General features: G+C 44.3%; 1 protein-coding gene across 4 annotated transcripts in view; it reads left to right on the plus strand.

Moving 5' to 3' along the window:
• The first annotated feature begins 215 nt into the window (after positions 1-215).
• The window catches only part of PXYLP1 (2-phosphoxylose phosphatase 1), a 102,343-nt gene continuing 86,112 nt past the window's right edge, over positions 216-16,446 (plus strand). For 2 of the 4 annotated variants that reach the window (XM_090053212.1, XM_090053214.1), the window contains exon 1: positions 216-434. The gene's annotated coding sequence lies outside the window, so the exon portion shown is untranslated. Of the gene's footprint in view, positions 435-496; positions 821-16,446 lie in introns of those variants that run through there. The other 2 variants (XM_090053213.1, XM_090053216.1) reach the window with 1 other exon arrangement.

The following is a 16,446-nucleotide window of genomic DNA, read 5'->3' on the forward strand; positions in this document are numbered from 1 at the left end:
CAGGGAGGATCCTGCCTCAGGCAGCGCGCTGGGCTAGCTGGCCCGCGGAGATCCCTTCCAGCCCCCCTCCCGTTTGCCGTGGGAGGGGCCGTCCCGCCAGTCCCTCCCCTCCCCTCCGCCGGGAGCAGGCGCAGGGAATCGGCGGGGCAGGGGCGGGAGCCGGGCGCGGCGCGGGCCAGCCCGAGGCGAAGCGAAGGGGCGCGGGGCTGCCTGCACGGCCCGGCGGGGCGGGGCGGGAGGCGCCCGCTCGGCGCGGCGGCGGCAGGTGGCGCTGGCGGTCGCTGCCGGCTGCGAGCTCCGCGTCGCTGCGGCCGGGGCGGGAGGAGGCGGCGCCGGCACAACTTGAGCCGCGCCGCCGAGTCCGGGCTCGGAGCTGTCGCGGGCGCCGGCAGCAGCGGGAGGCGGCGGGCCCGGGCCCGGGCCCGGCGGGGCAGGTAGGAGCCGCGATGTGGTGCGAGCCTCCTCGGGCGGCGCCGCGGGACTTCGTCCCTGGAGCGGGCGTCTCTGCTCCCGGCCATTGTCCGGCCGGCGCGGGCTGCGCAAGCCCGGGAGCGTCCTTCCCAGCCCAGTCCCCGTCCCCGTCCGCGACCCGGCGCCCGGCTCAGCAGCGAAGCGGCGGCGGGGCCGCCTCAGGCGGGGCAGCGAGGCGCTCCCCTGCCCCGCCGGGCCGGCTCCCGCAGCGGCATCCCGGGGAAAGCCCCATCCTGGCCGCGCGGGCACCGCCGAGCCCGCGTCAGGGATGAGCCAGCCGCTGGGCCGGGCAGGACGCGGGGGAGCTGGCCGGACTTAGCGCAGATGGAGCCGCCCGGACAGGTTGGAGGTGAGGGGGACCCGCTTGCTGGGGTGCCCTCCAGGCCCTGGCTGGACAAGGCACCGGCATGCCACTCTTGCGTTGCCCAGCTCCCCAGGCGGCCCCTGGAGCTCTCCAGATGCCCAAGTCCCTTTAGGAGGTGTTAGCCATTGGGTTCCTCTCCATGGAAAAAGTGGGCTTGGGGATTTCAGTGATCTTAAGATTTGAGCCTAAAGCAGGTAGTGATGCTGGCACCCCCTGCGCTCAGCGGGGTTTCTGCCATGTCGTCTGCTCACCTTCTGAAAGGCATGAGGAGCAGACAAAGAGGAACGCATGGTTACCAGGACAAACGTGGCCATGCTTCGTTTTCAGTGACGCTGACATGGTTACGACAGTGCTCTGCAAGGTTTGTCCCCTAGGGAGTAAATCTTAGATGTAGTGGGACTTTTCACCTTTGTTTTTACTGACTGGGTGTTAGGCCTTTAAGTCAGCTTTTAAACTAGGATGTTGCATGGTTTGGAAAAGTTTGTGGGTGGCAGACACTTGCCAGTGGGAACAGTGTGTTGCTAGCGAGTTAGCATGCCTGAGGCATGCAGATCTAGCAGGCAGAGACCTGGTAAATAGATTATAACTCTTAAAATCCAAGTTCTTCCTCCCTCAAGTGCCAGTGCCAGCCTTGACATCCTGTCTGCTTGCTTCTCTTGCAACTTTCTTCCATGGGGTCCAAAGGCCCGGGATCTTTTTTGAAGAGGCTGATCACTACCTTAAGGTTGGCACAAAGGAATAAACAGGAGGTTGACTGTATGTGCATCCTATTTGACTACTGGTTATTTTGATCCACAACTTTGCTTTGTAAGAAAAGTTGTGCCTTAGGCTGCATGGAAAAGAATTCCATGAGACAAGTGAGACTGCCACTGAGTGGCTGCGAAACGCGTTGTCTATTATAATTTCTTGTGCCAGTATTACCGTAGTAATTAGCTGTTAAACCAATATGTTTTGTCAGTGAGTACTTTTAATATTATATTGTTCTGTTTTGACATCTGTATATGGAGGATTAGCTCAGATACTATTTGTAGTGGGTGGGTGTCAGGGGAATGAAAAGCAAAAGCCGCTTACTTTTAATCTCTTCTCAACAAGGTGACTGGGGCTGAATACAGACGTTCAGAAAGCTGGAAGCAGAATCACTCAAACCTATGCGAGTTTCTGTAAGCCCTCTACTTTAAGTTAGGAGTGAGCAGAACAGAAGTTTGCTTTTGTGTGTGTGGGGAAGGCTGGCTGGGGCCTGCAGGGTAGGGGTGCTAAAGCATGCCTCTGACCAGCAGCTTCCCTGGGCTGCCGGGGATTGCCATGCGCTGTTGAGTCAGTGACCGGCATCTCTAGCCTGGTCTGCTCCGTTACTGCATCTTCTCATAGGGGGCATGAGAGCCTCTTGGATGTGTGGGAGCCCACCAAGAGCCCACCGTGTGTCTTAAGAGTGGGCTTCGTGACGGGGAGCCATGTGGCCTGAAAATGCCTGTCATACTGACAGGGGGTAATTCAGCCATTACGGTATGGTGTACATACACAGCCCTGCAGCTGCTGCCCACGCAGAGATGGGGAAAGGGGACACTCACTTTATTTTTGCTTCAAAACAGATGCATCTTGGCCAGCAGGGAAACAAAGAGGAAGATGGGGAGCAGCTGGGTCTGTGCTGGGTTGATGGGGGGAAGGAGGAAAAAACACCCCAAGCAGCAACTCATGTGAACCTGGCATGCTAGGTTCACACATCTCTATACACACACCTGCACACTCACACTCCCTCTGGCCCTGCGATCTCGGCTTCTTGCATTGCGGCATGGAGAAGCACAGAGGACAAGCGTGCTGAAAAGCCACTTTGGCTGGGCTGGGTGGGTGACGGCTGCTGTGGGGGGAAGTGGGACACATCTCACCAGCATTGCAGGAGTGGGGTGGGCAGAAATCATCACCATGGTGGAGGCAGGAGGGGAAGAATTAAAAATTTTTTTTTTAAAAAAGGAGAAGCGCAGCAGATGATCTCTCTGATTGATTGTACACCTTGTTTTTGTATCATGGCCTCTTCAGGTTTAAGAAATGTCAGCATAGAAGCAAAGGTACAAACATGAAGAAGTGTTTTTTGTGGACCGTTCACTGTCTCTATAATCTCATTCCCTCCACAAACTAGTCCAACTTTATTACACGATCATGATGCTGATTATGTAGCTGTGGTTGCATTCTAAAATGTCTTTAAATGAGACATAATTCTCCTTCAAAAGCAAGGGACCAATTGGTGCTAACTTTTATACCCTTTCTTTGTTTTATCGATCTCTAATCTTGTTTCTCTTAACTTTTAGTAGGTGGCCTTTGTAGTTTTTCTTCTATCCTTGGCCTTTGGAGATAGGAAAGATTGCAAAGAAAAAGCTTTAGATAAAGTGTCCTGCTGCCATTTTGAAGCGCAGGGACACGGATACACGAGAGGCTTCTGGAGTGTGGTAACTGCCATGCTCTGATGTGCTGGCTTTATAGCACTGTGGAACAGCCTCCCTGCTTGTGTATAGGCACCCTCCATTGTGAAGTACTGGAAAATGTGGATTAGCTTATTTTAATGTGCATTAGCTAAAGAGCATGTTTTTTTGTAATGCCTTAATATGCATTAAAATAGGCCAATATGCATTAAAGCACACATGTAGATGCATCCAGAAACAAGACGTGGTTTATCTGCACAAAACTTACAGGGGAGGTGGATGCTGAGCAATTTGGTTCTGGGTGATTTTATTTTATTTATAGTTGTTTTAGCTACACATTCTTTTCTCCTTCCTCAAGTTTTCACCCCAGTTTAAGTGTTACAAAAACCTAAGCAACAAGTACACAATCACTTTGGATGAACACAGTTGGTGTAACTACACCAAGGACATCTGATGCAGGTAGGCTCTGCGTGTAGTAGATTAAATTAATTGTTAAGTCACTATGGGCATGTCTGTGCATCTCTGTATGGTGATGTTGCTCTAAAAGGAAGTACTAAAGCAGAGCGCAATATAGGCGGTTACTGCTCTGTGTGCACAGGTAAATTTCACTGTTTTGTTGCCAAAGTGGCGCACTGAACCTGGGGAGCATGCCACAACGGTGATGTAGCTGGCAATCACGTGTAGACACGTGTGATCATGTCACCGTAGTGTGCCATATGGCAATGTAGCACATTGCTGCGTTACCACAGGGTGACATATAGATGTGCCCTACCACTACATCTCCTCTACTCCATCCAGAGGCACACACCTGATTGATTGCAGGGTCAAGATGCTAAAACTTTATCTCTGTCTGCATAGGGGTGTCAACATTTTAACACTATCTTCAACCATCCTGCAAAAAGGAAAGCTAGTTGGCCCTGACACAGTTGATGATTATATCAAACACACTTAGCTATTGCTGAAACTAATAGGGGAATAAGTGGGTAAAGGAATGAATGCAGCAACTATCATAGGCAAGATGAAAAGAGATGGACCTGCACAGGTTGTAGGAGAGATTTGGAAACTAGGGATCTTGTTTTAGGGTTTGAGAAATCCAGTGCTCCATTGAATTTGTTCTGAATGCAGTGGGATTTAAAAATATAGGCAATGCTAGACTGTTCATAAGCATTCCTAGAGATTCTGGAAGATATTTTTAAAAGTCTTAAAACTAGAATTACCCCAGTGTCTTTAGAAACTACTTGATATGAGCACGGTCTGACGTTGTCCATGTTTGCTGGCTGCGTTCAAAACTGCTTCAGGAGCGATTGGTATCTGAACCATATATGAACACAGCATTTAATTAATGACTCATTGTTAGAGAGGACGGAGGCAGTAAAGCAGCATTACATTCATTCTTATTAAAAAGATTATATTTTATAACACTAGGTTGGTTAGAAAGCTTTAAAAGTAAAAGTTTAAATTATGTAGATATTTCTGGGAATGCCAGAAGCCCAGGTGGAGATTCTAAATTCATAGAATTTCTATTTGCTTGTGATTTTAGAGCTGTGGTAATTATATTAAAACAACATAGAGATTGTTTACTAAATTGCATATTTCATAGTGCAGTATTTTTCTGTGTAGTGTCTTCATTCAAAGTGTATCTCAAAATGCTTTTAGAATGAAATGCAGACCAGTAGATGATAAAAATTACACAAATAAGCATAAATTAAAGCAGTCACTCGTAAGGCCAAGTGTGAGATGTGGTAATGACTTAAATGTATTTAGGAGTTTTCATTCAGAAAGATACCCGAATATTATATAAACAATTAATTGCTTCCTATACCACTACAGTTACATCACCCTGGGATGGAAACCTGCATGGTGACTCCTTAACTGAGCACTGTAACAATATATAACCATTCAGGCAGAAAATACCTTATTTTTAGAAAACCTCAGGGGGAATTTCATTTAGACAAATAGCAGAAATCTCAGTCAGTGGGTTTTCGTGCAGTGGGACTCGGTTCTCATTCAGTTTGGATACCAAGTTGGAAATATTAGGATCATGATTTGTAATTTGGCTAGGACCTATTATGGCATTTTTTTTTGCAAAAAACAGGAATCTTGTGACTGTTGATTACAGTTGGCTAAGACTTTTCTCCCAATGAAGACTTAAGTGCAATGTGCCTACAGGGCAGGTGTTGAAATTGATTTCCTGATCTGTCCTTTTTGTTCTTAGGTAATTGTTGCTTTACTATACTACATGTATTTTAATTATAATAGGTTCATTTTTAAAGAGCAAAAACATTATCCTTGTGCAGTAATGGTAATGAAATATATAACAGTTCCTCAGCAAATTGGATAGTTGGGAGATGGAGACTAATTTGTCCTTTTAAGTCCTTTTCCAACTGCGATTTATGACCCACTGCCCCACTCCCCTCCCCCCCCAACTTCAGCTGCTGATTGCTACTGCCAGTGATTCCTGCATTCCCCCCTCTTTGCCAAGGGGTTGTGCTCCACAGTTTTGGAAATGCTGCCTTAAGGGATGTCTACTGACAGGCACAGAACTTAGAATCAGAGTGGTCTGATCATTTTTGTTGTGTTAAAAAAAAAATAAAAGTAAAATCAAGGTTTCAGAAAGTAGATTTTTCATAGGTATTCATACATAAAGTATACCTTAAAGGACCTATTTTTTTTTAGGGTTGTGATGGATTCTTTTTTTTTTTTTTTTTCCTGAGCCAATGAGAAAAAACAAAAAAGGAAAAAACCCTAGCTCTTCAGTAATGCAGCAGTTGGTAACTGTCATTCAGCTGTCCAACCTATCGGACATAGCTTTTGCAACAGTATTAATCATTTGACATAATGGGAATAAAATAAACATCCCAGAAACTTGCCACAGGATTATCATCTCCTGTTTTGAAAATGAACCTCAAACACAACACTACCGAGATTTAGTTTATCATCACTAATAAAGCAAGAGAGAGTTTGTGGTGGAAAGCCACCCCCGTGGTGTTCCGTCCACTGCCTACTTGATTTATTTTTAATGAAGAGGCGGTGGGGATTTTCATGTCTCTGTAGTATTAAAGATTATTTTAAGAACACAAACCAACTCTGTCTACCAAATTTTGTCATGCTTCATTTGCCTTTTTTCTCACTTCTTTATAATCATTTTTGCTTTCATAGATTCAGATTGCTACTAATCTTTTGACTGCCATTGTTAGGGCTGTCTGTCCAGCTGGCGGTTCCTGGAAGTAATTTAATAGAAATAAATACAAAAAAGCCTTACATAAGGGGAACATCAAGATTTCACAGTTAGGCACGCAGAAGTTGGGGGAAGGAAAAGGTCAGGTGGACTGCGCAACTTTAAATCTTTCCACCAGTACAATTAGTATTTTAGTAGTTTTCAAGCCACGTCTTCATATTTGTTCATTTTATGTGAGAATCAAAGTATTTTTTACAACATGCACCTTCCCAGACAGCGTGGCACTTTCTGTAGTACTGAGCTGGAGTACTGAATTCTGTTCCCACTCATTGGTGATCTGGAGCAGTGGGAGCCACCTTTTTGGCAAGTTTGCCACAAATTAGGCTCATGCCTTTCCCCTGGCTGATCTGCTGCTCTCCTTTCTGTTCCTCTCCTGATCTGTTTTTCTGCTTTTTGCTTCCTCTGCTGTAGTCCCTGTCCTATCTGCCACAGTGCTACCTGATTCCCTCCCTGTAACCCACAAACAGGCTGGTTATGCCACAGGTTTGTGCCTCCTGATCTAGAACATTGAGCTGAAGCTGTGTTGGGTGGAAAGAAGACCTCTAGCGGCGATGCTCCACCAGCAGTCTGGTGTCAGGATGGGAGGAGGAATTCTAAGGTATTAAGCAGCCCCTATCTTTGTCTCATAGACCTGGGTGTTCTAGTAGATTCAATATATGCAGCTGTCGCCCATTAACATTGGTAAAGGGAAAAGAAGATGGGCATGCACTGCTGTGGGGGAAGGGGGAGGGAGTGCTCTTAGCTGTTTATTGCTTAGCCCTTCTGGCTAGTAGGTGGTAGGAACATTTTGGAGCACTTCTGTACACCTTGGTTTTTAGATGTGGGACTGCAAGGTATGGTTAAATATACTGGGGTGCAGGTATCGGGAAACCCAGCATAGATTTCAGACCTTAGTCCTGGAAGGGACCTCAAAGATCATCAAGTCTAGCCCCCATATAGGAGAGGGAACAGGAGCACATGGGTAGGAGAAACAAAAAACATTTTGAGATAGGGACCAAAATTATAGTCTTAGAAGTAGTAGGGCATAAGCAGCGTAGTGGTAAGCAACTATCAATCCTCTCTATCATGATGTATGTGTAAGAGATCTAGTCAGGTGCTTGATGAATCTGCTTGTACTGTGTCCTGCAACCATCACACTCAGATGCATATGTCTAGGCAAGAGTATGGAGGAGTGGAGGCTGGCCAGGACCTACCATCCCCACTTTTGACCACTGAGACAGAAGCCAGAGACCTGATTGAGTCTAACCGTTCAGTACCTTGGTGGCTGTAGCTTCTGTCAGAGAGCAAGAGATGAGAACTGTTGCTGACAGTCTAATGCCTCAGCAAGGGTGTGTTTCTGTCAAGGTGATGTCCTTAGCCTTCCTCCAACCAAGGAGTAACCACAAAGTGGTGGGGGCTAGGGTAAGACTGTAAACTGCATCTGACTGGAGGAGTTGGTGACAACGTGGTGGGGCTCCTTGTGGCAGGGTAGCTTAGTGTTGTGATCTCCAGTGTATGGCAAGTATAGGGTGCCCTAGTTAGCATACATTACTTGCTACAATGCACACTTGCTGTGTAGCATTATTTCATATCTTCACAATTGGAAATAACCCAGTAAAGTCAAATATTGTAAGACGGCAATATTTTATGGCAGCTGTTCTAGAAACAAATCGCTTGATTTTAAGGGTGGAGAGTTATGGGCTATTTGATGGTTAGACATTAGAGAATGTATGTTGGTTGCCATGGAAACTTGGAGAAGTCAGATTCTAAAACCTTTCTTGGTGGTGAAAGAATAGTTGGCTGATGAATAGTTGGCTAATGACTAGAAGCAAGTCTTGACTTGGTGGCATGGAAATTCTTAGCTGAGCTGGTGAGTTGACACAAGGGTTTTGAATACCAGGTCAGTTGTTCCTCGAGACCAAAACCCAAATGGAGTCTCCACAAACTTGGAAGTTATCTAATGATTGAGGGTCAACAAACTGAAGTGACTATGTACAAAAGAGAGCCAGGAAGACCTTTCTAATCGCATGCACCACACAAGATGTAAAATTTCAGGAAAATGTTGGGTACGTGATAAACATGGCCAGAGTTGCTGGGACCAGTCTGCATGTAGGTGAGCTTGTGCTGGAGCACTTCTGGTACTCCTGACATGTTGAACTGGGTGGGCAAATATCTTAATGCTGTGTCATAAACTGTGTCATCATATGCTTTTAAAGGCAAAACTGTCTTAAGCAGATGTGTGCCAAGGAGAAGAAGATTGGGTGCCTCTGTGTGTAGGTGGCTCTGAAGTTTAATGCTCAGAACAGAATTAAGAAATGGAATAAAAAAGATATTATTTGAGGTAACAGACAAGAGTTTAAATCCATGAGCAACAAAGGGATCAACCAAATCCGAAAGCAATGTAAACTTCATTAATATTAGCACATGCAAAGACGGTCCTGGAGGAAGAATGAATATGCAGTTATTGTCAGGATGCTTTCTAAAGACTGGTATAGTGTAGTCATAGTTTCCATTCATTCAGTATTGCGTGGCATGCTTGTCAGTATTGGTAGAGTTTGTGCATATAGTGTGATGAAATACAAAGCTTCAAATGCATGAATTTTCCTAAAAAGAGATTACTGTAAGAGGTGATTATTTTCTACGGCGTCCATCTGCTTCAGCCAATTCATTGCGTTGTTCTACTCCCACCTCTGTGCCTCCATCCCCATATGCTTCTTTTTAAGCAGATAAACTCTTTTGCTTCCTTTCTTGGAGTACCGTCTTTTTCCACTGCTTGTTGGTAGTATCTATGCCAAGGACACATTAGTCTGTTAATGTGTCCTTCTTGGGGTACGGCTTTTCCTTCTTCATCAGGATCACCCTTGCAGCTGCTGTCACAGGTACCCTTCTTGAGAGCACCTCAGCTGAAGACACTTGTAAGACATGGAGATTGTTAGATTTGTCAGCAGAAGCACAAGGGGAAAGATGACAACTAAAATAATCCCTAAAATGTTTTGCTGTAAGCTGGTAATGACCAGAGTTGTTGGGGCCATTCTGTGTGTAGGTAAGCTTGTACTGGAGCACTTTTGGTACTCCTGAGATGTTAAACTAGGTAGGCAAATACACCTTCTTTGTTCCCAGTGGAGGACAGTGGCATCCTAGGGATCTGTAGTAAGGGCCAACAAACTAAAATTTAAAAAATATCCAGAAAATTGCAGCAGTTCATAGTGGTTTGGGATGAATTCTCACCAGTGCAAGTAGATGGTCCAGGCAGCTAGTGGGCTCCTGGGCTACTTTGCAGGCCACATTTTAGTGGGATTGGTGCTGACGATAGTAGTGCAGAAGGATGTTTTATGGTAGTGGGAGAAACAATGGGTTTCCTCTATCCCAATTCCTGCTAAAGTGCTTCCTGGAGATTGTTCTAAGGGGCATTTTGTGATCAGGTGAACAAAATTCACTGCAGTGATACACAGGGTAGACAATAGGGATATATGAAAGGTTACATGATTAATTGTTTAACCAATTAGTCTAGTGATAACTAATTAGCTTACCATTATTATTTAGTGTAGGGCCTTGTGCAGCCTGGCAGAGAAGGGGGGAAGGGAAGCCCCAGTGTCCCAGCAGAAACCTGAAGGTGGTTGGAGGGTGGAGAGCCTGAGGTTACAGAGGAAAACAAGGTGGCCTAATGACTCCTCAATTAAGCAGTTAGCTGCTCTCATTCCTTGGAGTCTCAGAACAGCAGAGACTTCCTGTGCCTGAAGAAGGATGATTGCACCAGAAATCTTGCTAAGAACTTTTCCCTAGCTATTCAGTTGGTGTAGTAAAAGATATCTCATCTACGCAAAGAACCTTGCCTGCTCTTTCACAGGTACTTTCTCCCTCCCAGCCTGGGCTTCATGTGAGCTGTGGTGTGGGCAGTGTTGCTAACCACTGAAATTCTGTTAATTCTTTTAACCACTGAAAGGGAGTGGGTGTGTGCTGTGTGGCACAGGGCTCAGATCTCTTAATCTGTTCTGGTTGTTCAGCAGCCTTTGCTTCATCAATTAGTCTTGCTTTCTAGAGATACATGTCTGAAATACCTATGCGGCCCTGGTTCCTGTAGAGCTGGGCTTGCACGTTCCCTTCTGTGCACCCAGGCCATCCAACACCACTTTGCTTTAGTCAGAAGCATGGGATTTTAGCGTGTGGTTGGGTTTGTAGCAAACCATCTGTGCCTGGCGATTTAACAGGAAAAGAAGCTTTGCCTAAACAAAGTGAATTTGTAAAAGGGAAGGGAAAAAGCTTCTGATCAGTTTGACCTCAGAATTGTGGCTGAGCAGTTGGCAGAGGGCATTGTGGGATTGCAACAGCTGACAGAAAACTGTAGGCACAGCTTCACGTGTTGGTGATGACAGAGGACTTAGTTGCCTGAGCAGATGGTGTCATTCAAGTAACCCAGACCTGGGATTTTGTTGGTTAGAGGTGCTTTGTGTGAACTGGCGCACATATTTGTTGACAGAATACCCCTTCTGTTGATTTAACTGTGTAATGCAGACCAGGCTCAAGTGATTTTTGTACTTAAAGTCTTCCTTACTTTTTCCTTGAGAGAAGGGTAATACTTTTTAAAAACTGCATGAAAGTAGGTACATAGAAAGGGGAGAGAGGCCTTAATTTTAGCATAGAAGCAAATCCTGGACAAAATACTTGCACAATTGTATGAAAGTCTTGACTGTTCCCGATATCTTAAAGATGCTGGCTCCAACCTGGGCTCTAGGACTGTCCACTATACTTCACACACCTGGTTCATCATCAAATGACAGTGGCAAGACTGATTTCCCAACAGCATTAGGAGGGGGCTTCTGCAATAGAAGACAGTGCTACCTTATTGGAGGCGAAAGGATACTAAAGATTAGGGTATGCCTGCTTCACATGGGCTGTTTAATAACTCGCCTGGAGGAGGGTTTTCAATGTTTTAAAGACAATGTTCTCTTGAAACTTTTGCACTTTTTAAAGCCATAACATTATTTGATTAACCACAGTGTACACTTAAATTGTGTTTTCTGTTTATGATCTACGTTTAGGAGGTGTCTTTCCATAATTAGGAGATTTTGGATGCCTTAGTATTTACAAATCTGAAAATCATTACCCATCTACTGGTGCATTTTTAGAATAATTTAAATTCATATGGAGTAGATGGCTTGTAGTCAGTCCACATTGCTGGAGAAATCATGGTGGTCTTGCCCTAGGGTTTAGGTCTGGTCTGGGGCCACCATTAGCTACATGCCTATTTTCAACTTCTATGCTAATTTGAAGTAGCTTATGAAATGTGGTTTTTTTCTAATAAAGGAAAATAGTTTTATTTCATGTATTCATTAAGGTTGAGTGAAGGAATTTGGTTTATTTTTTTCCCCTCAAACTTCAAGAAATGCACCATATTCTTGACTAAATAAGGGAGTACAGCTGCTGTACTGCCATGGTGCACAGTACTCCACTTAAGTGCAAATGGGGAAACGGCATAATTATCTTAAGTATGTAACACAGTCTCGGTCCTAATTTGCCTTTTGCATGTAAGTTCAGTGCATAAACTGCTTACATGTATATCCAAGCTAGGAGTGTGAAAAGCTGAGTGCAGCCTTTTCCATAGGTAATGAGCATTATTTTCACAGTTTGAGGTTAGTGCATTGCCTTTCTTTGGCCCTGAAGATATGTATTTAAACAGACTGTGCTGTAGCCTTTCCTAGTAAAATGGTCAATGGACTGTAAAGATGATTCCAGGAAGCATGTGAAATTTGCTTGCACAGAACTTGCCGTCTGAACTTCTGGACTCCAGAGTTACATACAAGACAGCAATTTGGAAAGACAGCAGGGAGAAAGATAGCTGCTGAGGTCCAGAGGGCTGATAAACTTTGCAGTGCCAAGTGAGCTGGTCATTGCCTCTTTCAGTTAGCTGTTGGAAGAGTTACCTGAATAAACGGAACTTTTAAAGCAAGCAGCGACCATCTATTATATCCAAGGGTTGCTGGATCTTTGGTGTACAAAGTAGTCAAAAGAAAACCATGTAGGTGGTCATAGTTTGCTCATTTGGAAACAGTTTGAGTATATGTGTTTAGTTCATGTAACAATAAGTATACTATATGCATGTTAAAAACTTGCCTCAAGGATTCTTTCTAACTCAGCACTTCCTAGGCCTTTACAGCCTAAAGTTGCAAGCATAGAAAAAATTCAGCTCCTAAGATTCTCTAGAAAGAATCTTTTAGCAAGTGAATCATGTTATAAGTAGGCTTGGCAGGATTCAATTTTTATTAGTAAACGCTGATAAATGTTGATTTCGCCTCATATTCACAGACTGACTAATTTTTTTTTCCATCGTTAATAATCAAAATTTGTAGAAAGGGAACATAAGAAAAATGATGCCTGATGGAAGTGTGTGATGACAGGTGGAGCAGTCCTTCAAAGTCATGCTGGCTGTAGTTTGGATTGCAACTCCCAGAAACCTCAGAGGACTGGGGACAAAGGAAGAGGGAGTAACAAAGCGGTTGAGGAAGCTACGGGCAAGCGGTGCTCAGGTTGATGGCAGCTCTGCTGCTTAGCTGGTGGCAGGCGATTAAACTACACTATAATAATAGTATACTGTCATTAATAAATTGTCTGCCCCCCACTCCTAATTTCTTGCAATCCTGAAAATTTAAGTTGATAAAGCTGAAGTATATACTTAAAAAATAAGCATCGATAGTATCCATTAAAATTATTTTAAAAAAATCAAATTCTGCTAAGCTTAGCTATAAGCATGTAAAGATGAAAGGGGAGGTATTAAGTTTTCAGGATGCTTCCTGATGATATAGTAGACTTCTCGGCATGGTTGCTGTAGAAGTTGTGGGTTGGGCACACTGTAATGTCTGAGATGGAAAGATCTGTTCATGATCCAAGGTTATTTAAAGACTATTGAAAGCATCATGATTTGATGGTTTGATTATAGGTTGAAACATGTTTTTGGGGTTTTAGTGTGCTGTCATGGAAGAAAACAGCTCATGTTCTCCTAGCTTCTGTTCCACTTAAAATGTTCTTAAATTCCTATCTTGTATTAAACTTGAATTCATATAAATCTTAATGGCATCTTTTTCACCTAAACATTTAATAGTAGCAGTATGTGAGTGTCCCTTTGCTGCAAAGGTCTAGTTTCTCAGTTTTCATATCAGTATCCTAAAATATGCAGAGTCCTTTGAGATTTTTTTTTTTTAGGTTTTTGTTTTTGTTTTTTAAAAGATAGCTGTTTAGACAGGTTCTGAACTGGATTAGCCTGCAAAAGAACACTGCCAGTGGTCTGAAACTTAAATGCATCAGCATATTGGTTGAGGTAAAGTGGGAATAGTAATAAAAACTTGTCTTTTTAAAAAAAAAAAGCTAGTAGAAATACAAACATGGATGATGAGGGTGTAAATCTTCAATCTATAGAGCAGAACTGAAACTGCTGGTAAACAGTATCTTAATTCTTCCCCCTTCAAAATAACTGTTAGTAGAGCCATAACATAAAGGACATTAAGAATTATGCCTAACCTAGCCTGTATGAACTTCTTTTTTGTGCTTAGACATCAGGGCACAGATCTGGAAATAAGTATACCAAAGTAACCCAAATACATCATGTAGCATCACAATATCTATCACTATTCATATTTCCTAGCTGTTCATGACCAATAGCTGCAAAGACAAAATGACTTTAACCCTGTTTAATACTTGCAAACCATAACATAAACAGAAATCCAGAAGAAAACACATTATTGACAGTGCAAAACAAATTGCACAACACATTTCTATTCTTGTAGTTACTGTAAATAAATCGGTGTAAATGGTAAATACTGTACAAAGCCATTATACTATCAGCCATTTTGATATTGGGATATATATGCTGGGTATTTGACATACACATTGTATATGACAGAAGTATGAGGTCTAATTAACAAAAAGGGAGAGGAATTAGTTGGGTGGGTAGAGTTTCTTGTACAGAGACTTTCTCTGTAGACTGAGTTAAAAACTTACCCTCGTGTCATCACTGTAGATGATAGAGAGTAAGGCCCTCAGAACTGCAGAATTCCTGGCTTGGTTTTGAACCGAGCAGAAAGCATTATTGTATATTTAACTAAATGCACTACTGTCACGAGTAGGTGTTATTAGGCTTTGGCCTCTTCTTGATGGGCACCTTGCCTCCAAGTGATGTCAGGGTGAGACTTAGGCTCGGGTGCCACCTAGATGGTATGGGTGCTGCTCCTACTCTCCTGCCACATCTTGGATGTTCTTTGCTGGGGAGGCAGTTCCCTTCAGGTAGCCCCCCAAGAGTGAAGAAGTCATGATCCTGGTTCTTCCTTTGTGGGGCTCCAAACCTCCCCTTTACCCCACCCTTACCATATCCATGGCTCGTGTGACCACTGGATTTCTCCTGGGGAATCTCATTTCTCACTCAGCTCACCCACCTCAGACTAGCTCAGGCCTTCCCATCCAGTTCCACCTTCCCTGCAGCTGGTTCCTTGGCTTCAGGCTAGCTAGGGCTCATAATCCTGCCCTGTCTCTGGGCTAGCTAGGGTGTCCAATAAATCCAACTGAAACAAACACCTGGCACCCGCCAAAGGACCCCGGGATCCTGTCTCCAAGTGCCCCTCGATGGCTCAAAAATAAAGAAACTAAAGCAAAAGGATGGGGGACTCACTTGTTCCTGTGCTCCAGGTGACTGTGGGGTAGGACCGCCATCCTGAGCCCTTCTTGGATCTGCCTCCTCAGTTTGACCCCCTTGGACTTCCAGCTGGCCTGGGGTCCCTCTCCGTTTTCCCTGGCTCAGTGGTGAGATGCGCGGTTCCCACACTGGGTCGCTCTTGTCTCCCTGCCGTGCCCCTCGTGGGGGGTAGCTGCTCCCTGCTGACACCTCCCACCACTGTACCTGGATTCCCTGGTGGGGCCACGGGGTTGTTCTCGGGGGGGGGCCGCAGGCTTCCCCTGTCTGGCTGGAGCCCTCTGCTTTCCACTCAGCTCCTCCTCTCCCACCTTCAGCCAGGTGATCTCCCTCCTGGCAGCCAGTGTCTCCCAGGCGGCATCTCTTCCCTCCGCTCTTAGCCGGGCAATCTCCCTCCCATCAGCTGGCGTCTCCCAGGCAGTGTATTTTCCTCCCTCTGCCGACCCACCAGCTGTTTTCCTGGCTGCAGTTTGAACAGCTTTGGCTCTTGGAGGCTCCACCCACATCCCTTGTTGATCCGCAGCTGCAGGCAACTCCCAAATCGCGGAGCCTGCGCTCATGATTCCTCCTGGCTGCCACTTATTAGGATCCTTGCGGTAGGTATCGGGGCATGTGGGGTGAGGGTCCAGAACCCTCTAGAGGGGCTTTCACTGCCCCTCTCACAACTATCATAAAGACCAAATTCAAAGGCTAGTTTACAAATTTCAGAAATTTGAATCTTGAGCATTTTCTTGTTTAAACGCTGTTCAAAATGTAATATACTTGAAGTAATACAAAAAAATGAATGCAGTACATACCAATAGATGTGATAAGCAGGTAATTGAAAAGAGGAATACTAGAAACAATGATTAGGGATATCTCAGTGTTGCATTTCTAGTGGGAAAGGTTCAGGAACTTTAATATTCCACTGTTAAAGTTAAGGTTTTTCTGACTTTCCTCAAGCTTCTAGAGTACCCAGTTTTTTGAGGGACCAGAATATTTTTTTAAATCAGTAGTTACATAAAGATATGTGAAGGGACTAATTGAAATCCAGGAAATCCCAGAGATTTAGTTCAGAAACTTAGGAGATTTTTGCTACAAAATAGATATGCTTCCTGGTATTGAATTCTAACCTAAGTTATAGGTTATAATAGAAAGTTATAATAGTACTAGATCATTACATCTTTGGTTAAGTATATCAAACATGATTTGACTTGTCTTTGAACAGTTCTTTTCCATATCTAGTAGTTCAGTAAATAAGTGCTCTTCTTTCATAGGACCTGGGATTTAAAAATAATACATTTTAATAATAAAATCGGATCAT

Source organism: Crocodylus siamensis, chromosome 6 (genome assembly GCF_052110815.1).
Source record: "Crocodylus siamensis isolate JL-2025a chromosome 6, ASM5211081v1, whole genome shotgun sequence".
In the NCBI taxonomy this organism is placed as follows: Eukaryota; Metazoa; Chordata; order Crocodylia; family Crocodylidae; genus Crocodylus; species Crocodylus siamensis.